This window comes from Triturus cristatus, chromosome 3_2 (genome assembly GCF_964204655.1).
Source record: "Triturus cristatus chromosome 3_2, aTriCri1.1, whole genome shotgun sequence".
Taxonomy (NCBI): Eukaryota; Metazoa; Chordata; class Amphibia; order Caudata; family Salamandridae; genus Triturus; species Triturus cristatus.
In genome coordinates this window covers 368,235,029-368,259,481 of record NC_140584.1, presented here as the reverse complement: position 1 = coordinate 368,259,481, position 24,453 = coordinate 368,235,029, and the positions used below count along the sequence as shown (strand labels likewise).

Genomic DNA, 24,453 nt, shown 5'->3' with positions numbered 1-24,453 from the left:
TTGAGAAATCACAACCGGTGGGGTTGATGGGTATGTGGTTCAGAATCAGACAGAACAATGGGATTGTCATCCTCCTCAGCTGTGTCGGGGCTGGCATCAACGTGCCTGAACTGACATGGATCGTTGTGCCTGCCTCCAAAGTTGAAACTGAACCCAAAGTGGGTTCAGGATGCAATGAAGGTGCTGGGGGTGGCACACCAGGAGTAACCTAATTGGAGACCTCTGTGGACATAAAGGGCCCAAAGGCACACCAGAGAGGGCTGTTGAGGTGCCGAAGATGCAGAGCATGGCCTCCTTAAACATCTCTGTATGCTCCAGCATTGCGACAGCACTGAAAATTCGGGGGGCATCTGGATCAGTTCTGGAATCGGCTCCTTGGTAGGGGACCGGTAGCAAGCATGGGGGGTGGGGGACATTGACGTAATCACGACTTCGGAGAGAGATGAGGATGGTACAAAACCGGCTTGGACTTGTGCTTTTTTTTTTTTTGTTTGTTTTTTTGACTTGGACTTACCGGAAGACAGGTCCTTGTCCTCGACTGCAAGTGGAAGTGGACCTTATGTTACTTCCAGCGGTGCATGATGATGTGCTAAGTCGGTTTTTGTTCTGGGATCACCTTCGTGTGCTTCTGGGCACACACCTTGCATGACTGGGAGTTGTGGTACAAACACCAGAGATGCAACTTGTGGAGATGGCACTGATTTTTGTTTACGACAGGCCCTACAAGGCTAAACCCTGTAGTGTTAGGAGGGGATATGTTCCCTTGCACACTGGAAAATATTCTGAGAGAAACATTTAATAAACCTTACATTTTGTAAGCTTTTCTGTCTTCATTGTGGAGCTTAATATGCTTCGTTATTTGTAATGATTTGTAGAACAGCCTCACTTGTGAACTTCAGTTTATCCTATAGCTCTTAACGAGCCCCGAAATTTGCACAAGTTAAAGCGCTAAGAAAAAATCTGGTAGCAGGGGATTGTTTTGGACCGAGGCTTGAATGATTTAAATTCACCCCTAACTTAAACTTTTGCCCCAATTCAATGTGCATTCCCGATCTTCAATGTTTCTATTTGGATTATTGATTTTTTTTGTTTTTTGTAAAAAAATTTATTGAGGGTTTCCAGTCTGCTCAGACACATACTGTAATGTATACAATACAGAGAGAGTATACATAACACAAGATACGATACAGTCATGAATTATATAGTCAAGTGAAATCTTCTATATCTAGAACTAACCTTCCCTCTCATCCAATGACTAAAGGGAAGGCAATAAAGCACTGCCCTCAGGGATGTCGCAAGCGCATTACATTTGTCTGTATAATTCCCAATCCTAGCTCTATTTTAAACTCCCAACCCTCCCCTCCCCCAGGCATGTCACTCCCAACTCTACGTACACATTACGGAAGAAGTCCATTGCTTCTGGATTTCGATAATAGATTATGGATTGTATTGTACTGGCCATTGCCTGGTCCCGTTGAATGCCGTGACTAGAGATAACTGATCAGGCCACTCTCAAAGGTGATCGTCCCGGTCCACCTCTTTTAGAGCAGGGACAGTATTCACGGAATCCTCTTCAGTATCACCGTCTGGAATCTTTAGGAGCTCCACCAGCGTTTCCCATGCCTGCGCGGCCTCTAGTGCCTTTTTACTGCCCGCCCTTTTTGACAACTGCATCCGCACAACTCCGCCCAACTAATGAATTCCTTTTTCCATCTGTTGTTGGGACCGCTCTGCATTTTCCAATGCATGGTGATTTCCCGTTTAGCCAAGAAGAGACCCATATCTTGGAATTTAATAGTGATCTGTGATGTTATTTAGGAAAGTTACCACCTCGGTCCAATAAGTATCCAACTGCGGGCACCCTCATAACCTATGGCAGAAGTCTGCTCCCTCCCCCCGACAACGTGGGCTGGCATCTGAGCTAGTGTCAAAGTATTTTTTGATCTTTGCCGGGGTGAGGTAAACTCTATGCAATATGTAAAAGTGCAATAGTTGAAAACAGGTGTTTCTGGTGCTCTTCCATGCCCTTTCTACAATTTCAGCCCACGCGCTTTCCAGAATCTCTGCACGCACATCTTCCTCCCACTTATTTCGCAATTTGTCCAGGGGTAAAAGGCTCTCCTGTGTCATTCATCTATGCAGACACGTGACCGCCTTGAAGGTACCCGCTGCTGTCACTAGATATTGACATCCCAGCGATGTTTTTGGCTCTACCAAGCCGTAAGTGCAGCATGTAAGGAAAAGACTCCTCCCAATAAGTCAAAGCGTTCCTGAAAGGGAAGCATTGCACCCTCCTCATATAAATCTCCTACAATAGACAGCCCTTTTTCTTTCCAGCCCGCTAAGCTCCTCCAGGTGCCACCGTGTGGCAATGCCTCACACATAGATAGTGGGATGTCAGGCGCATAGGTAACCGCAATTCCTGACCTTTTCAAGCTCCGTTTCCAACACTGCTGTGCTGTTTTAAGGTCGCCCGGGAGAGCGCCAGCACGGGTGGGAAGATTCAGCACAATTTGGGAGAGCACTTTCAGTCTCTGTCATTCACCCCTCCTGTTCCGCGCAATGTAGCTGCTATGCCTTGTGTTAACCATTGCAGTTGGGCTACCAAGTAATAAGTCTCGAAGTCCGGTACTGCCAACCCACCCTTTGAGCGTGGGTGCATCAAAACAGTCAATGCCACCCGTCGCCTACCAACACCCCACAGGAATCCCGTTACCATGGACTTGAGTTGCTGAAAATAGCGTACCGGGATCCATGTTGGCAGTGTCCCAAAATAGTACAACAGCCTCTGGAGGGCCACCATCTTGAGCAAAGCCACTCGTCCAGCTAGACAGTGGGAGAGCTCCCCAAAAATCAAAACAACTCTTCAGACCCCTAATGGTTCTGCCAATATTGCCCTCGAACAGATCTTCCTGGGTGTGATAAATTCTTACTCCCAAATATGTCCGGCATCTGTACGCCCATGTCACCCCGGCCGTAACGTGTGGTGCGTTCATGTTCCCAATGGTCGGGAACAAGCAGGACTTCGCCCAGTTCACTCGAAGTCCCGATATTGCACCGTGAAGTAGGTCCTTCGCCCCGCGCAGGGCGTCATCCGAGTCTGCCAGAAACATTAGCCAATCATCTGCCATTCAAGGCTATCAAACGCTTTTTTCGATATCAACTTCTAAAATCGTAGCCTTATCCTTCAGGTAGGAGTCAGCCTCTAAAATTTCCAGCAATCGCCGAATATTAAGAGCAGTGTTCCTATTCTGGATGAACCCAGCCTGGTCCTTATGCACTAAGGTCGACATATAGGGAAGGAGTCGGGTGGGCAATATACAGCTTAAAATATTATAATCCGTGTTAAGCATGGATAGTGGGCGATACGCAGATTTGTCCCAGGATGGTCTCCCGGGTTTAAGGAGCGGGATAATGACAGCCTCCCGCGTAGATGCGGGGAGTTGGCCTAGTCGCTTCGCATCATTGTAGAGCGTCATTAACCTAGGTGCCAGTTGCTCAGTATAAGTAAGCTAGAACTCTATAAGGAGCCAGTCTGTCCCCGGAGTCTTGTTCCGCGCCATATGTTTAATTGCCCCTCTTACTTCTCCAATCTCAATATCTCTCCCCAAGAGATCCGCTTGCTCCTCCTCTAAATGCGGCAGTCTGACTTCTTGTGTGAACCCATCCAGTTCTGGCTCCGACAAAGTGGACCTACTTGCATATAGGTTAGCATAACACTTTAGAAACAGTTCATTGATGCCCTGCTGGGTGCAACAAGTCGCTCCATGGTGGTCTCGGAGCTCCAGGATCGTGGTGCCCCTTTGCGTTGGATTGGCTAGCCATGCCAGGAAAGCCCCAGATTTGGCCCGCTCTGCATGGACACGCTTGTTATATGCTTTATAGTTAAAGCAACGCAAGTGCTCTACCTGCGTTGCTATTGCCTCCTTTGCCTCCATGAGCTCTTCGTGTTTTTCAGGGCAATCCCACTCTATTTCCCGGAGACGCTGGTCTGCGTCTTGTACCTCCCTCAGAAGCACTTTACTACCCCCACCACCTCTGAGATACAGCAACCCCAGACGACTGTCTTAAATGCGTCCCACTCCACTAATGACTATGTTGCTGTACCAGTATTGTCCCGGAAATACTGAGTAATGGTGGTACCCACTGTGTCGCGAAAGACCTGGTCCTCCAAGGCCTACTGGCGCAGGCGCCACATAGGTATTGCAGCCCTCGAACGATACCATTGCATGCGAAGCAAAATGGGATTATGATCTGATTATGTCCTAGCGAGATACTCACTACTCTGTACTCCGGCATGCACGTCCGAGGAACTTGGAAATGCATCTAGCCGTACATGGAGATCATGTAAGGCAGAGAAATAGGAATAGTCTCGGTCCCCTGGGTGCTGGGCCCTCCAAGTCTCTACCAGCCCCCAGCGCCCCTGCCAATTTCGCCGCGACTGTGCTATTTTATGGATGGGGCACTAGGAAGCGGAGGGTTCGATCGATCCAGGACAACATCAGTGACCCAATTAAAATCCCCCCCAAGTAGTCCAGTGCCCATGAGAAAGGGTGCCAGCTTCCTTGACAGACTATCTTGCACAAGAGCCACCACCGCTTGTAGCGCTTCAGCCCTTTTTTTCCAGTTTGTGACAGTGATGGCTTTTTTGGGGTCCTCCTGCGGGGCAGTCGGTTCAGTCGCCTTCCAGAACCGCATGGTTCCGTCCAGTGGCTCCAGAGTTCTCACCCCGCAGCATGTCACCATTATAAATCTCTAGCCAATCCCAGGCATCTCCTTGAGAGTCAAAGTAGTGTGTTTTTCCTTCCAGTATAATAGGCAAGCGGGCCGGGAACATCAAAGAATACTGAAGGCCCTCATTTCTGAGCGCTCTTTTGACCTCCACATAGGATGCCCGCTTCTTCTGCACCCCCAGTGTGTAATTCGGGAATAGAGTGACCGTAGAAAGTTCATAGGCTTTCCGGGGCCACTACACTTTTGAACCAAGTCTCCAGGAAGGACACTATATCTTCTCCCTTCCGGCAAACCCCAGTTGCTGCTCCATAGCTTTATGCGCCGGGGTCAGTTCCGCAATACTTGACTCGGCCTCCTTAACCCTCTCCGAGATTTTTTTATGTTCTTCTCTTAAGAGGCCAAGACCAACTGCCACCGCGCTGATGTCCTGATGGAGGGTAGCTTTCGTATCCGCTATGGCCTCAAGTATTTTGTTAAGCTGTTATTATACAGGATCTCCCTTAGTAGCCTGCGGCTGTTCTGGATCACTATCTTCAGGATCCTGTGTGGCCCCAGGCTGGCGTCCTCTGAGATTGCCCATGTCGATGCAGTCCCGCTCAGTGGCTACAACCTTACTACCACTGTACTGCCTACGAATCTTAGCAGAGTGCCCTCAAGGGGTGCACCTGGAGCGCACAGACGCCCTGTTCCCACTGGCCGATGACTACGTTATCTACACAGTCTCTTTTGCAGCAGCTGGTCCTTTCGCTATCGTACCTGCAAACCCCGCAATGCACTGACTCAATTCAGTTCTGTTGGTGGTTTACTGCCATGCCTCATCCTCAAAGTGCCAATCCCAGTACATATACAGCCGGCCCAGCATATCAGTTCAGATTGAGTAATCGCCTCGTCGATATGCTTCCTCTCGCTCTGTCCGCACTAATCAGCAGTGTGCACCTCCACTAGTAGCGGGTCCTGTTCCGATGCAGTGCGCTTCAGTGTTTACCCCATTGATTTTGTCGTCTCATCTCGGTTGCCCATAGCATGACTCCCGCTGCTGGCCTCTCCCAAAGCAGCCCTGGGCTCCACTGGCATCAGAGGTTTCAGCGGGATCTCCCAGGCACTCAGGTGCACTCCAGCAGCACAGCGAGCCTCACGGGGCCCGCCCACACATTCTCTCCCGCCGCCCCGGTAAAACGCCTCGTGTGGCAGAAACTGACCGCAATGTTACTTCTGGACCCCCAGGGGGCCTCCCGGCTGCGTCGAGTCTTCCCGCTCCCCCGCTTAGCCCAATACTCCTCGGCGGTGCCGGTGCATGCTCCGGTATACTTGTGCCGTCCCTCGGAGTATGGGTCCGCCCAACAGCTACCTCAGAGTTTCAGGGCGCGTGCTAAGCGTCCCTGCAGGGTCGCTGTCGTCCGTCGAACTGGCATTCACCTCGTCCCACTCCTGGAATCTGAGTTGGGAAGTATTAATTAGGCTGGAGCAGCTCTGGGCGGGTGCCGTGGGCTGAACTCCGTGATCGGGGCAAATCTCAGTAATCTATGTTCCCGGCAGCCGCACTTGCCACCATTTTGTGCTGTCCCGACCTCCCAGGTTCGATACCAGCTTCCGTCTTTAATACATGGCGCTGGCGGCTGGCAGAGTTGCACCTGGTCCGCTCCTCACTATCACGACACCGTAGCAGGTGCCGATTGCATGCTAGGCAACCCCGGTCATTCGTTTATGCAGGATAACTGGGAGGCTGATGCGGAGCTCTCTACTCACACATCCGCCATCATCCTCGGCCAAGCCATGCCCCTCCATTTGGATTATTGATGGCGTTTCTGAAAGTAGATGCAGTATCCTAGGAGTACGGTTAGGGTTATGTGGTTTTAATTTAGTTTTTGAGTCGGTGTGTGCGGTTTCTGATGATTTGTCATGCTTTGAGTTGTAATGTCAAATCCGGTCCAAGAGGACTTTCGTGCAAAACTTAAAAATTGAAGTGCCTTTCATGCATCTCGCTTGTGAATAACACACTTATTGCTAAGAGTTGAAGTTTGGTAATCGGATTAGTTGTAATCCAAGATCACGGGATAGAAATATATGTAAGTGGTATCTCACTTGTCTGTTAAAGTTGAGGCGTTGGAATGTGAGATGCCAAGGCAGCACCGAGATAGGGACATATTAAACTCTTATTATGAGATTGGTGGTTGGCTGATCTTTCGCTTGTAGGAGTAGACCGCACTAGTCTGAGTGAGTTCTCACCGGTTGAGAACTCGCTGTATGTGTTTGGTAGTGCCAGGAGTTTACTATTCCCTAATTCCTCTTGGGCGATTGCGGATTCATTTTTCTTTAGGTAAACAGACAAGAATTGTTATATTGTGCTATTTTGATTTTGCGAAGTTGATTGGAGTGAAGTGAGAGTTGCTGTGTGGTACAGAGAGTTATGTCATTCGGTATTGCGCCAAGATTGGTTGGCTTGGGTGCCGTTATGGTACCGGTCGTTACTTAATTTCACTGTTGCACTGCAATTGGTAAGTTAAGTGGTGTTGTGCTGCAATTTCCGTTGAAGGAGGTGCATGGAGGCGAGTATGTTCCTGTGCCCCGAGTTGTGGTGATATTTTTTCATTCACAAATCAATTTCCAAAGTTGCCGGAAGAATCCTGATAAATGGTACACTGAGACGGGCAGGATTGTGAAGATTTCAAAAGTGCCTTGGGAAGGCTTGAATACTTTCCCTAATATTGTGGTTCCCAAGGATTTGAGGGCAAAATGTAAGGTGGTTGTACTTTGGCTAAATGCTGATCCACTACTGTCATGAACAAATATAACTAGGAGATTGCTCAGTTGAAAATGAACGTCCTGCAGATAGAAGTTGATTGGCTCAAAATAACCAGAGCTACCCAAGAGTTTAAAGAGTCTCCTCATGCTGATAATGAGAGGTAAAGTGGGTTTGGTCTTGGTTTGCGTCCAGAAATTGACATGTACAGCAGAATGTGATTTGTTGGCAGTCGCAGTCCCTGGATGAGATTCACTGATACGCACAGAATGCAGTGACAATTTAGAGATAAAGTAGAGAAAGATTAAGGAGAAATATATGTTGGCACAGACCAAGTTGGTGCAGAAAAGATGTCAGAATGGCCCTTATCCTAAAGATTCAGGATAAAATTCTGTTCCTGGTGTCAATACAGGAATTCAAGGAGTTGGTTTCCATGGTTGTAGTCAGACTTAGGCAGAGGGATGGCTGCTCATTTGAGTGCAGGTATGGACATAAATAAGCTGAAGAAAACTACTGCTTATTAGTTTTGTAACATGGTGGGCCACTGGAAACGCTAATGTATGTTGAATCGAAATCGAATCCAAAATTATCTTCATATGCCAAGTATGAATCTAATGCCAATGCAGGCAGAATATGCAAGTCCAGAGGGCCTATAATGCAACGATGCCTAATTGATGTAACAAAACATGGATAACCACAGATGCAACTTGAATCCCAGCCCAAAGGTTCAGCAGAACCCTTTCATAATTACTGAATTTCCAACAGTTCCCATTGGACTGAACCCTGAGCAATTGCAATGACTGAGTCTGAGAGAGGAAGAGGATTGAGTACTTGACGCCGTCCTAGAGGTAGACCAGAGTGAGCCACATGTAGATGGAGAGTTAAATGCCTCCTTTGTATAATTTTTGATCAATACTGGAGCTACTCGCTCCATTGCGAGAACAGTGGCGATTCCAAACCCATCCCTCTAATGAAGAGAAGACCAAGTTGTAGGCATCTCTAATGGATAAAAAGTCAGATCCAGTCTCAGCTAACGATCTTGTAAAAATTAAGGCCCCTCGAAGAGGACCACCAATTTGTAATATATGCCTCTAGTCCCATCAATCTGTTGGGCAGGGATTTACTCTACAAATTAAACATTGTGACCTGTTGCACATCAGATGGTATGTTACTACAGACACACAATGACGATGTAGACTTTAAATTAAAACCGTGAGAGCAGCAGTTGGGCTGTTTCTCGTTCTAACAAAAGAAGAATGACCTCCCGACTTAAGATGTACAGTGAAAGAGGAAGTCTGGGGCTATACAGGCAAAGACCTTCCACTGATTAAGAATGTTGAACCATTGAGAATCACAGTGAAACCTAATGCAGAATATCCCCAAAATGCCCCAATATAACCACGGATGAAGCAGTGGAAGTAATTACATCTGTCATTGAAGCCATGTTAGAGCAGGGCATCTTGAAGGAAGTGCTAGGAAGTCCCTGCAACTCACTAGTGAAGACTTTGCAGAAACCAACAAGAGAGGGAAGATGGTTAAAGACCTGAAAAAGATGAATCAAATTGTATTCCCATGGTACCAAATCCTGTTGTGATACTTTTTCAGATTCCATCTGATGCAGAGTGGTTCATGGTCATTGATTTATGTCAAGTATTCTTATCCATTCCCTTGCATTAGGGTAGTTAGTTTCTTTTCTCATTCCAATTTGTAAGGAAAACCCTACGGTGGTGCCAAGTCCCACAATCGTATAGTAGAGTCCCTCGATCTTTAATCAGATACTTAAGGAAAATCTGAAGATCCTACAGTTGCCTTGTAATTAATTTTTGGTTTAGTAAATTGATGACCTACTGGCAGAGCCACTGCAATTATGCGGCAGGGGAGGACCAAATTATGCAGCAAGAAAAGGCAAATTATGCGATCTAATACGACACATTTTGTGATAATATTACTTCATTATTTTGTCATTTTTAAAGTTCTTAACACTGTCTGGGCATTGGTTGCACCTCATTAGTATAAGTTTAATACCCAAATATAGCAATAAGCAACAGAAAGGTGACCAGTGAAGCTTTGCAAAGGGCCTTCCACTGCACTGCAACACATGTTGATGCTTTTTTTGTAACCTTTGAACCATTTGAGCTAGAATTGTTTTTGTTAAAATCTGCAAATTACGCAGTAGATGATGGATTAGGTGGGAAATCTAAAACCATGCAAAACAAACGCTGTGGCCGCACAATCGCATAATTCCAGTGGCACTGCCTACTGGTTTTGTTAATAACACAAGAAATTTGCAAGCAAGAAACAGTTGCATTGCTGAATTACTTGGCAGAGAACAAACACAAGATGTCCCCTACAAAATTGAGGTACTGTCAGAGGGAGGTTCTCTATTTGGGACACCACATTGAGAAAGGAGCAAGGAAAGTGTTACAAGAACATATCTGTAGAATTCTGAGAACGATCCACTTTCCCCCTGGCACAGAGAGAAGTTAGGATGTTCCTGGGAAGTGGTGTACTACTCTGTCATGGAAGAGCCTGATTTTATATTGTTTGTTGATGTCTCTTGTGTGAGGGATGGACAAAGAATTCTGAGAGCAGCATATGGTGTGTGCACCATAGATGGGTGTTGTGGAAGAATCCTATCATACAACAGTTTGAGTGTCACCGTTTAAATTGAGTCAACATGGCTTTGCCCACGATTTTGGACAGCTGTGGTCATAGGGGGGTTTCTTTCTCTGGTTCCCCAATAAGTAATAGAAGCTATGCTATGGATTTACACAAAGGGTTTCAGATGCCTCAAGAAGTATTCGTTCAGTGCAGTTTATTTCATCCTGTTTGAACGTATGCAGTAAGGCAAAACAAACAAACACCTTGCATAAAACTAGAAGGTATCAGTTGTGTCATGCCACTCACCTGGCTGTTGTCAGCAGAGACTATGCTGGACCTCCTATGTCTCCTAGGGTGGTGTCTGATCAGGGAATTGTAACTGTGAAACAACTTCCGCCCCAGAAGGAAAGGGCGGTTGAGACAAAATAACAGACAGAGAGGCTTGCGTGCCTTCAAGATCAGCCACCGTCTTTTTGGAGTCGTACGCATGTCATTTATCAGTACAGGAGAGTGTCGTTGTGATACATGCGTAATGTAGTGCATGATGAGCTGTACTGCAAATACAAGTAGAGAGATTATTCAACAAATGATTAGTCGTTAAATATTCCCTCCCGCCTTTGACATGTATACTGAGAGTCAGTTATACGATAACAAATCTATTGCTGCTGAGACTTCCAATAATCACCTGTTACCCTTGGAGTTGCGGTACTCCCGGCAAAAGCTATATTGTGTTTTCAACCACACACTAAGGTACACCTTGTTTGTTCAACACTAGGCACAAGGTGTGCAGGAGTGTGCTTTTAGATTCAGACTACAGCACAATAAAAGATGGCACATAAGACTGTCACTGGGCGATAATACCAAGACAATGTTTTCTTTCTTTATTTTGTAGGTGTGGTGTTGCGAGGATGGTGTTTGCTGCATCGCTGGATCTGAAGGGGAGAAGATGTCTGCAGCATTGGAAATTCACAGGAGAGCCGCAATGCAAAAGAAGTTTGGCCAGGTCATGGAGACGTTCCGGTGAGCGGGATAGCTGAAGAGGGTCCATCCTCTTCATCCAGTGGCTAAACCAAGCACTGCCTTGTGGTTTGGGTGCGGTATAAATACTGTTCACAAATATCTCCATAGTCATGTGCCTACGAGTCGGCCCAAATATCACCATAGTCATGAGGATTCAGCCCGAAGGCCCTGGGAGATGTTAATGTTTGTGCTTTGGTGTTTCATGACTAGGTGGCCTAGGGCTCAAGGGCCCGCTTACCATGCCAAGAACGGGGTCAAGCCTTCGGGCAATGAGCCCCATGAACAGTCAGTGCTCAATCCCGCATGCCCCCCACACACAAGGTACAGGAGGCGTGAGAACCCAAGAAGATCATGGTCATGACAAGTTGTAAAATGTGCAGCACACAGAAGCGGCTAAGATTTGGTTACGGTTATGTTATGAAGATTGGTATAGGGCATACATACATACATACCCGAGGGATATACAGGTGCTAGAACAGATGTGTTGGCCGATTGGCGCTCCGAGTTGAACAGCCATGTCTTCAGTTTCTTGCGAAAGTCGAGTAGAGATGGGGAGGTTCCAATGTGACAGGGAAGGTTCTTCCAAGTTTTGGCTGTGCTGTAGGAAAAAGAGTGGCCTTCTGTTTTGCTCCTGCGGATGCGTGGTATATGTGCGAGGCAGAGTGTGGCTAAGTGCATTTGCCTAGTTGGACGGTGCAAATTCAGGCGGTGGTTGAGGTAGGCAAGTCCTGTGTTGTGGAGGGCTTTGTAGTCATCGATGAGCCATTTGAATTGGCAGCATTTCTGAATGGGTAGCCAGTGTAGCTCTCTGAGGTGGGGCATGGTGTGTGTGCTGCGGGGAATGCCGAGGAAGAGTCTGGCTGCAGCGTTCTGGGTAGTCTGAAGTCTTTCTATGAGTTGGTTCGGGATACCAGCATAGTGTGAGGCCATAGTCCAGTCTGCTGGTAATGAGGGCCTGGGTGACTGTGAATCTGGTGTCTGTGGTGTGCCATCTGAATATCTTGCAGAGCATAGGCAGGATGAGGAAGCAGGAAGAGGTTACAGCGTTCACCTGTTTGGTCATCATAAGTTCATCATCCACAAAGATTTCAAGGTTTCTGGCGTGGTCTGTAGGGGTGGGCATAGGTCCCAGTTTGGTGGGCCACCAACAAGAGTCTCTAGGAGAGATCTTGTTTCCTAAAATCAGTACTTCTGTTTTGTCTGTGTTGAGTATTATGCAGTTCTGTTTCATCCAGTTTGCCACGCTTAATTTTTTGTTGTTTAACTTTGTTTTTATTATTATTGTTGTTATAATCCTTGTATACAGGACAGTTATATGTATTTGTGTCATCATACAAATTAAAGTGTTGCGTAAACAATCAATACTTTTGTGGCAATGCTTATTTCCGTCCTCATCAGTTTTTACAGACACTAGCTGCGAGTCCATGACATGCCATCGTTGCATACAGAGCTAAACCATGAGCAATTAAATAAAAACATATATATATATATATATATATATATAACTCTAAACAGTGAACCCTACCGCTTGAATCTTTTACATGAAAACCATGTGCCACCTCATGTCCTGTAGCTGTGACTCATCTGTTTACCGCCAGAGCAGCCCGCCCTATGTCTACTGTTCTTAATGCATATCCTGGCGTCCTGTACCATCCAGTATGCAATGACCATCACTCAGATGGTGTGTGTTGATGCTCAGGGGCTGGATATATGTCTCTGTAAGGAGAGCGAGCAGATTGTCAGGAAGAAGGTGGGGTAGAGGGGCGGGGGGGAAACGGCATGACCGACATTCATGTGCTGACACTCATAATAAGCAGCCGCGCACCTCCCATCTATCTACATGTAAGATGCTAGTAGCCACTGCTCAAGCGGTGTCCGCCGCAGGCCCATCCACCTGCATCTCCAAATGATCACGCCAGTGCACGCAGAAGTCAGCCAATATTGCATCCCACGGCTCTGCTATTGGCTGTTTGCGCAACCCTGTGGCATCTTCACGACGAAGCGCTACACACTCTGCTTGCGCCCAACAGAGCAAGATGTGGTACCAAGCTACTGCCACTGGGGGTCAGGAGACTCCCAACGACGCGTAAGTAGACATTTGGCTACTATGAGGCCCAAATCTATAAACCTAGAGGTCACTTTATGCCCTTTGGACCTTGGGAATAGCCCCAGAATACACACCTCTCACGACCAGTCCAGGGTGCGTTCCGTGCACTGGGTTATACTGCTGGTGACGGTCCCCAATACGTCTGAACAGTAGGGCATGACAAGAGCATGTGCAACAAAGTCGCGCTAGACTCCCCACATCGTGCACACGCAATATCGGCTCGACCAAAATACCTATTTATAAGTCTGGCGTCGGGTAGGCTCTATGGACAATGTAATATTGGATAAGGCGAAATCTGACATTCCGTGGGATTCATGTGGGTCTCAAGTATCCTTCCATACTCCCTGTCCGTGACGGGTCGCCCAAGGTCTGCATCCCAATGGGCTCGAAGGGATAGCCGGCGCGGTGATGTGTGGAGCCTAAGGGATTCCGTAAACCACTTTGTCAAGTGACATCCGATGCCCAGCTCATGCAGGTATTGAATGGTTAGGTGGGTGGGGCGCTCGTGCATCACATCACCCCATAGCAAGCTAAGCGCATGCATCACTGCAACAGAAACTGAACCTGCGGTAAGTCCGAGCTCGCAGCCAGACCTGCGAATGGGAGGAGCTGACCATCAGCATATAGATCACCTAACATTAGTATACCTGCCTCCGCCCAATGCACCAGCTCTGCACTCGCTACAGCCCTAAGCTTCCTGGGCGTACCTATGATAGGGAGTGACTGCGCGTATGGCACCACATGGTGCGTAATGTGCAGGCTACGTCGTTAACAGTGATACGCCACCTTGACCAGCAGCTGCGGGGGAACCCGTCCCATAGGTCATCCGTATATAGGGAGACCGCATGTATGCTGTCCCCCAATGGGATTCCCCAGTCATCTTGTGTGACACGAAGCGCCTCAGCTAGGGGTTCAATAGCGAGCGCACATACTAGTGGGGAGAGCGGACAGCCCTGCCTTGTACCACGCTCTATGGGGACCGGCGCTGATATGTAGGGGCCTGTCTTTACTCTGGCCGTGGGCTGCGTGTAAAGCAGTTTAACGAGGCCCAGCAAGACCTCCCCCAGTCCATACCAGTGCAGAGCAGCAAACAGGAACTCCCACTCTGAGGTATCAAACGCCTTCTCTAAGTCAAGCACGAGGCAACCGGCACACGCCCAAATATCCCCAGTGTATGTCGCCACCCAGAAGAAGCGTTGCAAGTTTAACGATGTGCGGCAAGCAGGCACAAAGCCGTTCTTGTCCACGTGCACCAGCTTCAGCACCAAGGGGGCCAATCTGTTCGCTAGTATTTTGGCCAACACCTTATAGTCTTTGTTAAGGAGCGCCAAAGGGCCATAAGATACAATCAGTTCCGCATCCCTGTGCGGCTTGGGCAAGGACACCCGTAGGGACTCACGAAGCGTGCCCGGGAGCACGACGTTTTCCTGTACGTTATTATAGATTGTGAGAAGGCGCCGTGCCTGGAGTTGCCGGTAAGCCTTGTAGTATTCCGCCGGATATCCGTCTGGGCCCTATCCTTTACCCGTAGCTAGGGAGATGATGGCAGTGTGAACCTCAAGCAATATGAGTGGTTTGCTCAGTTCTTTTTGATCTGCTGTGATCTGATGCAGGGGTAAAGGGGCAAGAAAAGTGTCTATGTCCGCCAGCGTAGCGCAGCTCACTGTTCGATACACCCTGGTATAATGCGCAGTGAACTCGCCATGTATTTCATGCTGTGCGGTGAGTAGTGCACCCGTCGCTGAGCGTAGCCATAATATAGGTGACTGTGAATGTGCCTGCCGGATCATACGCGCTAATTGTCTGCCCGCTCTTGTCAGCTGCCGCATGAGTGCGTGCAGCGTGTGACGCATAATTTAGACAGGGTAGACATTCCATCACCTCGGCATGTTGAGCCCTCTGTGCATCAAGGTCGAGCTGGAAATCAGCGCCCAGCGCTAAGTCAGCCTCACGCTGAGTCAGTGAGTCTTCAATTCGCTTCACCTCTGCGTCCAGCTGCTTCCTAATGCTCCAGCTCAGCCCCATACAACACCCCCTGACAACCGCCTTACATGCATCCCACAGAATGCTCACATCTGTGACTGACCCCGCATTGTGGTCAAAGTAGGCATCTATTGCTGTATGTGCTGCTGCTCTAAATGGTGGATCTTCTAGTGCCAGAGGCTGGAGCCTCCATAGATGAGCGGTTGGTCCCCATCATCGCATGTAGGCTATGGTTGGAATGTGTATTGCCATGGTAATCTGCAGAGAGACATCTCGCTATTAACGGTGCACTTGCAACAAAATGATCTATACGTACATGTAGTCTGTGTGAGTGTGAGTAGTGCGAATACCTCCGTGCCTGCGGGTGAATAGCCCTCCATCCATCTAATAGATCCCACCTGTGGAGCCACTCCCCTAGATTCCTAGCATTGGTTGATGCGGCCGTCTGTGGCAAGGGTGGGAATGACCTGTCCAGCGTCATGTCTAAGGCCGTGTTAAAGTCTCCGCCCAGTAACCAGGGAACGTGACACCAGCGCGAGAGGAGATCCGTCAACATCTGCCAAAAAGCCCCCTGATCCGTGTTCGGAGCGTTTATAGACCCTAACACCAAATGTATCCCATTTAAACGGCCTTTGGCCAGCACGTATCTGCCATAGAGATCTATACCAACCTCCTCTGACTCAAACTGGGTACCAGGCCTCACCGAAATCAGAGCTCCTCTGGCGTAAGCAGAGTAACCTGTGGCTAATATTTGACCCCTCCACCTCTGTTGCAATCTACTGACTTACGGTTGGGAAATGTGCGTTTCGTGCAGGAGCGCCACATGTGCGGAATGCCGCTTAAGATACGCGTATGCTCCATGCTGGTGTAAGGAGCCCCCTAACATTCCACATGATTAGGTTTGTGGGAGGCATAGGACATGTTGAACGAGTAGTACGTGTCGCAGGCTGCCGCCTGTGCCAAGGACAGAGCTGTGGGACAAGGTTTGCTAGTGTTTACAAAGAATAGTCACCGTGGCCAGGCGGGGAGGAGTGTAGTAACTCGAACAGGGAATGCGGGGGAACCCGTAACCGGGTTAACTGGGGTAGGGCAGAATAACAACATGTGTCCATCCAAACTGACAAAAATGCTCAGAGGCAAAACACTGCAATAAGCGCCGCTATAATCCTATTAGGAGGAGGGGTGGGCTAATCTGGCAAGGAATGGAATGTGTGATATTGGATCCTTCTTATACGTGTATGTGTGTCAGGGCAGTCTTAAACTCAGTTGCACAGGAGCAGAATGACGCAAGTTCCCAATGCCCCCACTAAAGCTTCACAGCAGCACACTCACTAGCTCGTAACTTGTTAAGGAACCCACAGGGGGGAAAGGGGATGGGGACAGAGAAGAGACTGCCACACTTTGAATTCAGTTCTTCTTCTAGTCTTCACTTCATTCGCTTTCTTCTGGTTCTTGTTAGGTCAAGTCTTTTTTTTTTTTTAAGAACTGAAATAAACCTTGTTAGTATAAAAAAACCTTACTGCCTTTTTACACCTTTATTTCTTTTTATCGCTTACACATTTTTCTCTTGCACCTACCCAAATCTTTGGTGACCTTCGCCTCTCTTTCTTCGTGGTTGTGAAATATAAGCCTGGTCTGTAACTATTGATAGAAGTAAGATTATTATTGTGTTGCCTCTATCGCTACTAATTTAACTCTCTCTCCCAGGACCTTACCTAGGATTTTTACAGATGGCTTCTAAAAGTGTTCGCTATTCTTAAAGGTAAGTATAAACTCCAAATTAAATAAGTACTTAGTCGGTGTAGATATTGCTTATAAATAATCTCCTTAACTAGAACTGAACTGTTAGCAACTAGAGTTCTCTGCTGCTAAATATCTGTACAATGAAAGTATATTCTGCACTCTGCTCTGTCTTGCCTCAACTGTTATTCCGAGCCACCTGTGTGGACACTCTGCTACAATGTTTCTTTCACACTAGTCTGCGAAAAGACAATGTATCTCTCCAAAACTTGAAACCAAAAGCACTTGCAACTAAATATCGCTTGTCTTATTTTCTGCACAGATAAACACAAAATACACTGAAGCATTTAGTAATGTTGCGCTAACTGCGCCTGAAATTTCCTGAAATATGGCTCTCCTTATCCACCAGCTACTCTTACTAACTTGTGCTCCTCCCGCGCCACAATGACACAAAGACTCGTCGAACAAGAACCCAACAGAAAGTCCCTGACTAACTTTCGCGACGCAAGATTCCGACTCTCCTTCTTCCTCGACGGCTGCTGGTGAAGTGCGGACTTCTGCAGGCGCTTCACCTGGACAACCCTGATTGTCCTGGTACTCTGGCACACTAGACCGCTGACTAACGGGACACCCTCCGGTGACCATCTTGGATTTCTTCTGCTTTAATCTACCATATGGGTTTTGTCCACGTACTCTACTCAGTTTCCCTAGAACTACAATTGGACAGGTGGAATGGCCTTGAAAGTGAGGATTCAGGATGGTTCTGACAATGTGTGTGCGCTGCCCAGCATTGCATAGCGTGTATACGTGGTCTGCAGACCGAGCTCACCCAGTCAGTGCGAGCCATCTAAATGTGTCCCTCTGTGTAGTGCAGTAAGGTAACCCAGGCATGAGCAGTGTGTAAAATGCAAGTGGCCTAAAGCTATACGACCATGCAATACAATACTTCCGTGTCCATGAATTACGCTACGCTGCTACATTACATCATCAGCAGTCTGGGACGTCACATCCGGAGGTAACTGCGAGTCCTCTGGAGTCAGCCACTTAGCCTGTGTGCTGTCCTCACTCAGCGATTGTTTGGAAGAGGCATCTGCATCTCCGCTGCTCCGCGGATCTCGCCAGTCTACCACCGCCTGCAGTGCGTTTCTCCTCTCCCGAAGGACAGGGATTCCGCTGCACGTGACCTACGCCTAGTTCGGCCTCTCTGAGTACCCATCCGCGAGGTTGCGTTGCCTTGTCTTTGACTTGGCAAAGTGTGGTGCCCTTGAGATTCAAGCCATTCCCAGGCGTCCTCAGCCTGATCAAAAAAGTGCTTGGATCCATCCGCAACCACTCGCAGCCGAGCCGGGAATATGAGGGAGTGTTGCAAATGTAGATCGCGCATCTGTCTCTTGACAGTTAGAAATGTACTTCGCTGCCGTTGCACCCCAAGGGCGTAGTCCGGGAAAAAGAAGACCTGCGAGTTGCCCACTTTGATAGTGTCCTTTTTTCTGGCTTCCCAAAGCACTGTCTCTGTATTTGAGGTTCATCAGGCGGATCAGAGAAGGTCGTGGCCCAGCTCCTGGTCGAGGGCGGCCCGATGGCACCTTAATCACCCTTTCCAACATGAAGGAGAGAGCATTCCCTCAGGTATCGGGGATTTCAGCTAGACCTCGAAATGCGCCACTGCATCTTTGCCTTCAGTGCCCTCTGGCATGCCCACCACACTCAGTGTTCCATCGCGAATGGTCTTCTGCATCACCCATTCTGCGCTCCAGTGAGTGGAGCCAGGTCATGAGTGCTCGAACTTCCGCTGCCGTGACCGCTGGGGCCAACTCTCTCACCTTCTTCTCCAAGTCATGAACCCTTCCAGTCAGCTTCCTCTGGTCCGCATGCAGGAGCGTGAAGTCCGATGTTACTTTGTCAATGCGGCCTTCAAGGAATGTACGAGCTTGCGTCAACGCTTCTCCAATCTGCGTCACCGCATACAGCACAGAGTCAATCTTTGATTCCAGGCTGGTAACTCTAGAGGTCCCCGATGCTTCAGATTCCTGATCTGACTGTGCCGGGCCGAAGCAGAACGCGCGGGTACCGTGCCCGTGCGTTGGCTGCCCAGCTCACTGAGGATGCAACGCTCCTCATACGGAGAATGAGCCAATTTCCCTGTGGCCTCTTTCACTCAACCGTATCGCAGAATGAGTACGTCAGCACAATACGACGGGTAGGCACGTATCCTACGTTGATGCACTAGTCTATGCAACAAGACCCGCGCTCCCACTCCGCTAGTCTGGTACAGGGGAGCTGGCCTTGGCCTTCAGACTCCGTCTCAGTTCGCAATTCAGCGCACTCCCAGGAAAAGTGAGCTGCTAATACCACTTGCAGCAGATCTTCAGGCTGTCTACCGCCACTCCGTCGCGGTGGTGCCCCGCCTCACACTCTGCCGGTGCACCGAGTAGCAGGGGTGCGCTCAGTGTGTCTTGTCAGAAAGCAGTCCCAGGGCAAGCATCTACCCACCTGGCCAGGTGCGATAGTTCAATAGGCCACCAACGTGAAGAGTGCAGCGTGGCTGGGATCTAGCGCACTGGTGCCAATCTCCTCTGCCCCTTCCACGCTGTTGCTCCCAAGAGGAAGGCAGGGTCCAGTCTGCTACCTTGGCTGCCATGCCACAGAGTCCTTCACCTTCCCCTGCCCGAAGGCGCTAGCAGTGCTGCTCCAGGGGCGGCCCTCAACCGACATCCAGTTGGTGGCACTTCACTGGTCCCCAGCCCACCTTCGTGGGCAGCAGTCACGCCTTTCTCCTCACCTCCAGGCCAGGTACCAGCTAGACTTGTGCGCTCTGTCGCCAATGCCCGGAGGCCGTCTCCAGCAGTTCCCAGCCAGATCCAGCAGTTACTTGCCTCCACGGAGGTTGCGGCCGGACCCCACATCTCAGTCCGTGTCCGGGGGGTTGCTGTACCTCCAGGAGCTGCCTTTAATCAACGGGGCCGCATCTGGCCCTCCGCGATCATCAAGGGCTGCGCCCTGTGCCCCGGGGCCTTGCGGCAGTTCCCAGCCAGGCTCAATAAGCACAGGCCCTCACAGAGGGCACGACCGGACCCCGCACCTCAGTTCGTGCCTGGGGGATCACCGTCACGGACCTGCAGATCGGTCACTGTGAACCTGCTCCCTCTGTCGCCGCTCAGTCCTCGGCACAGGGCAATAGCGCCACTCCAACTCAGGCGGCCATTGCGCGGCGTACACAGTAGCCGAGGGCTCCAAGCACGCTACACAGCTCGCAATCAACACCACTGTGCAGGTGGGGTGCTGCTGCCAGCTCGATGGCGCTGCTGCGTGCCGGAGAAATGATGGATCTGCAGATCACGGGCAGAGCTTCCCTAAAACGCGTCGTCCATCATGGCCAGCTGGCTACGCCCCCCTCAGGTTTGCCATGCTTAATATGCAGGTTGTGAAGTTGGTCCAGGTGGTGTGGTTGAGGGAGAGGATGAGCTGAGTGTTGTCTGCATAGGAGACCATGTTGATTCCACAGGATCTTAAGACGAGGGTGAGCTGTGCCATGTAGACATTGAAGAGTGTGGGCTCAGCAATAACCCTTGAGGTACTCCACAGATGAGGTTCTTGGGTTCGAAAGTGTATGTTGTGAGTCGAACTTGTCGGAAAGGAAGGAAGCAAGCCATCTCAGGGTGGGTTCTTGTAACCTGGAGTTGTGGAGTCTTGAGACGAGGGTGCGTTTGGAGATGTGGGAGACAGTGTCGAATGCTGCGGAGAGGTTGATAAGAGCTGTGGTTTCCCCTTTGTACAGGATGGCCTGGATGTCGTCAGTTGCTGCAAATGTGGATTAAATGGCAAAGTATTGTGAAATGGATGAAATTACAAGGTATTGCGCTCTTGAGTCCTGTACATTTAATCAAGAGGAACCATGTGACTCTGGCAATGGGCCGTTTCAAGCATGTTATTTCATACAATAAACACTTAGCAAGATCAATAAGAACTATAGGATGAAGCTCCAGACGCAGCGCAGGAAATGTGGGTGACGTCTGGATGTGCACAGAATCCGAATGAGATTTGGATTTTGAGGGATGGGAGACCGGTTTTAGCAGATGCTGTGCTTCCACCTATGGCCAGGCAGTTCCACAGTTCTACTCATGTAGGAAGAGACGCCATGATCCACACCAGGAAGAAGTATTGGTACAATCCTCATTTCCCTGTCATTGCTGAGAGTTTGTGCCACAGGTGCATTACTTGCAGCAGTTAAATGAAGGCAGAAGGATAGTTGTGATCATGAGTCACAAAGGGAGGCCCGTTGTTCCCTTTAACCGCATGTAGTTGGATTACGTAGTGATGCCCATCTGCTATGAACTCAGTTATATCCAAGTGGCAGTCTCTTTCTTCCCATTGGGTTGAAGTGTACCCAACCAGGAGGTATGATGGCCTTATGGTGGCCAAATTATTAATGAGGGAATTGATTCCCTGGTTCAGCCTTTTGGTTTCTCTCGAGTCAAATCGAGGCACACACTTCAAGAATAGAGTGATAAAACTTTGTGTGTAGCACTACAGACTGATCAAAGATTTCACTGGAGTTATAGGCCAGATGCCTCTGGCATTGCGGAACAGGTTAACAGCACTCTGAAATCTAGGATGACTAAGTGAGTACATCTACCTCTCTGAAAATGCCCAATGCTCTTTCCCTTTTTTTTTTGATGAGCCGTTGAGGATGACTTGGTGACCCTGCTTCCAAGATAAGAGTAGTTCCATGATCTTAGTCCAGGATACTGGGCTGTGGAGAAGAAACACATCAGGAAAACTTGTTTGGAGCTTATCAAGTTATGCTTGTGACGAAAACTGCTGTTAAGTGTGCCTGACTACTGCACTGGTTTCCAAAAACGTGAGAGAAGCCAGTGATGAAGTAGTGACGACAACCACTAATTTTAAGTCCAACTCAAGCACAGAGCAAACGTTCAGAGGGAGTGGACATCAGAAATGTCACCTGGCTTTTCCACGGGAGTGAAACAGAGGTTAAGACTTAAAGTCCCCACTTCCCAACCGGACGAGCAGGCGCCCAACTAAGTCAAAGCCAAATATTCACTGAAAAAAACTAAAGTTACAGAGGCGTTGTAGTTAGGCTGACATTTCACTTGTACAAAACCAGAGAAATTTAGCAGTTCTAGTTAGCTGAGCAAACTATAATTTGCGCCTCCCGCAATGCACTGCTTATGACCTCACATATTACATCACTCATGACATGGCTTTGTAAGTGCAGTCTGCCATTTTAAAACATATAGTGGCCATGCCTCATTATGCGATGGGTAACTATATAGTGGCTGTGCCGAACTTGGGGACGTTTGGTATCAAACATGTTGGAATCCTACCCCAACACAGTTACCGGTGTTGGAGATATGATCCATGCACTGGAGGGCTCCTCCAGAAAGCCCCCAGTACTTCCGGTAGCAGCCTTTTAGGGTCTGCTAGCGGTGCTGCCGACCAGACACAATTCTGCCATCCTGCTGCTGAGATGAGCTTGAGAAGGGGAAGATAGACCAATAGGTTTCTTGTCACAGGGAGGTGTGGCCACCTCCCAGCCAGGATAAAGTGTATTGGGCTGGGGTGGGGGTGCTTGCCAGCTCCACCACACTGCTTTGAAGGGCACATTTGATGTCCTCTTTGCATGCTTCGGTTTGAGGCAGTTAAGGGAGCCCCAGGCTCACACTCTGGCGTAAAACTGGACAAAGGAAATGGGAGTATCCTCTCTCTGTCCAACCCCTCCTTTGGGACAGACCCCCGAGTCATCCTAACCCCTTTCTTAGGATATAAAAGGGTTTACCTGTTTGTGGGTCCTCAGATTCGTCATGGGACAATACTCAAGACTGAAACCACATCACTCTTCGACCGTCTGGACACTTGGACTTTGCTGGACTTCGCCTGGAACCAAGACTGCATCAAGGAAGACTGCTCCTGGTTTTGCTGTTCTACAAGTCATCTTCGTCGTCTGTGCTTCTTCCAAGATCTTCAACAGACCTGTGGGCATCAAGAACACCCACAGTAATCTCCCTTGGAGTGAACGAGTCACTCCCCTGCATCTGCAGGTACCACAACAAAGCTGATCAGCCTGCTGCTCCTGACGTCCCACAGACTTCAAAAGGCTCAGCAACACAGGTGGTGGTTCTGGAACTCCCTCAAGGCCTGATCTGTCCTCTCAGCAAGTTTGAGGCAAGTATCCCTCGTCGGAACTGCTGGGACCGAACCCCTGTGCACCGCATCAACTTGCAGTTGCCAAGGCTTGTTGGCTCTGCACTCCCAAGATCTTCGGGCTACAAGAAGCTCCAGCCTCTCTTCCCACCAAGATCATCATCCTCTACTCATCCTCTGCACCATGGACCTTCATCTTTGGTGAGCTGCTCGAGGTCCTCTTGCAACTCTGTACCTTTGGTCTGTGGGTTCTCTTGCTTGGGGCTGGCTCTGACTCTCCTGCACTTGGTGAGTCCCTTGGACCTTGCTGGTCCCGACGTTGCTCCTTCATCGTTTACCACGTCTGTTGCTGCTGCCAAGGCATGTTGGTGCTCACGCTGGACACTGACTTCCTGGTTCTCGACCTCCGACGTGCACCAGGAGCCATGCAGCAGCTTGTGAATGGCTCCTGGTCTTCCTCAGCATCACCTGGTCCTCACAGCTGCAGTGACAAGGTCACTGTCATCACTCCATCTTCCGTCATTGGTGGGCATTGCGCTTCCGTGCCTTCTGGTCAGCTTGCAGGTTCTTCTCTTCAAGAATCCATCCTTGGATTCCACCGGACTCTTGCACAGTCTTCGCCAGCAGCATCTTTACTGAAGTCATCCCTTTTAATCTAAGGCGGTTTCTGACACCACTTTGCAGCTATGCCTCCGGCTTCCCTGGTGTAGGTATCCTGGTTCCTGGAGTATCCACTGGTGGAGTGTCTCTCCAACCTTCTGTCTGCCACTGAGTTTCTTCAGGGTCCACTGGGAAGGATCCTTCTTTAAAACTGAAACTGTGACTTTCCCGTTGACTTCTATTCAGTACGCGGCTGTGTTTCCAATCTGAACACAGCCTCCATGGGGTTCCTGGGTAATTACCTTGAGTGGCTCCTTGTGTCCCCAGCTCTTCCGAGTCTCCTGGTCCAAGTCCTGACTTCAGTCGCAGTTTGCATTCCACTGGAGACCACTGTGAATTATACTTACTTACCTCTTGCAATTGAAATATAGTTGTATATTTTTGTTGATCTCTCCAAGTAGGAGATATACCATGGTGTTAGTGAGTGTTGTGTAATAAATAGACATATTTTTATAACTACACTGTGTGATTCTTTTTTGTTTAACCTACACTACATGATTAGATCTGATAAAAGAAGCTGATTAACACTCTTTCTGGACTAAGCCTGTAGGCTGTTCTGCACAGCTACTACTTAGAGAGCTTTCTATGGTTGTCTAAGACCAATACAATCATCTTAAGAGTTGTCTGGTTTAGAGCAAGGTGCTTCACTTAAATAGGTGTGCACCATATACTAAGCTAGACTCCTACAGTGAGTGTCTGAGTGGGT

At 48.9% G+C, this 24,453-nt stretch overlaps 1 long non-coding RNA gene across 1 annotated transcript in view; it reads left to right on the top strand.

Moving 5' to 3' along the window:
- LOC146857390 (uncharacterized) overlaps positions 1-24,453 on the top strand; it is a 46,126-nt gene that overhangs the window by 10,258 nt on the left and 11,415 nt on the right. The window contains exons 2-3 of the long non-coding RNA XR_014979901.1: positions 10,968-11,095; positions 16,893-16,947. This is a non-coding gene — a long non-coding RNA (uncharacterized LOC146857390). The remainder of the gene's footprint in view (positions 1-10,967; positions 11,096-16,892; positions 16,948-24,453) is intronic.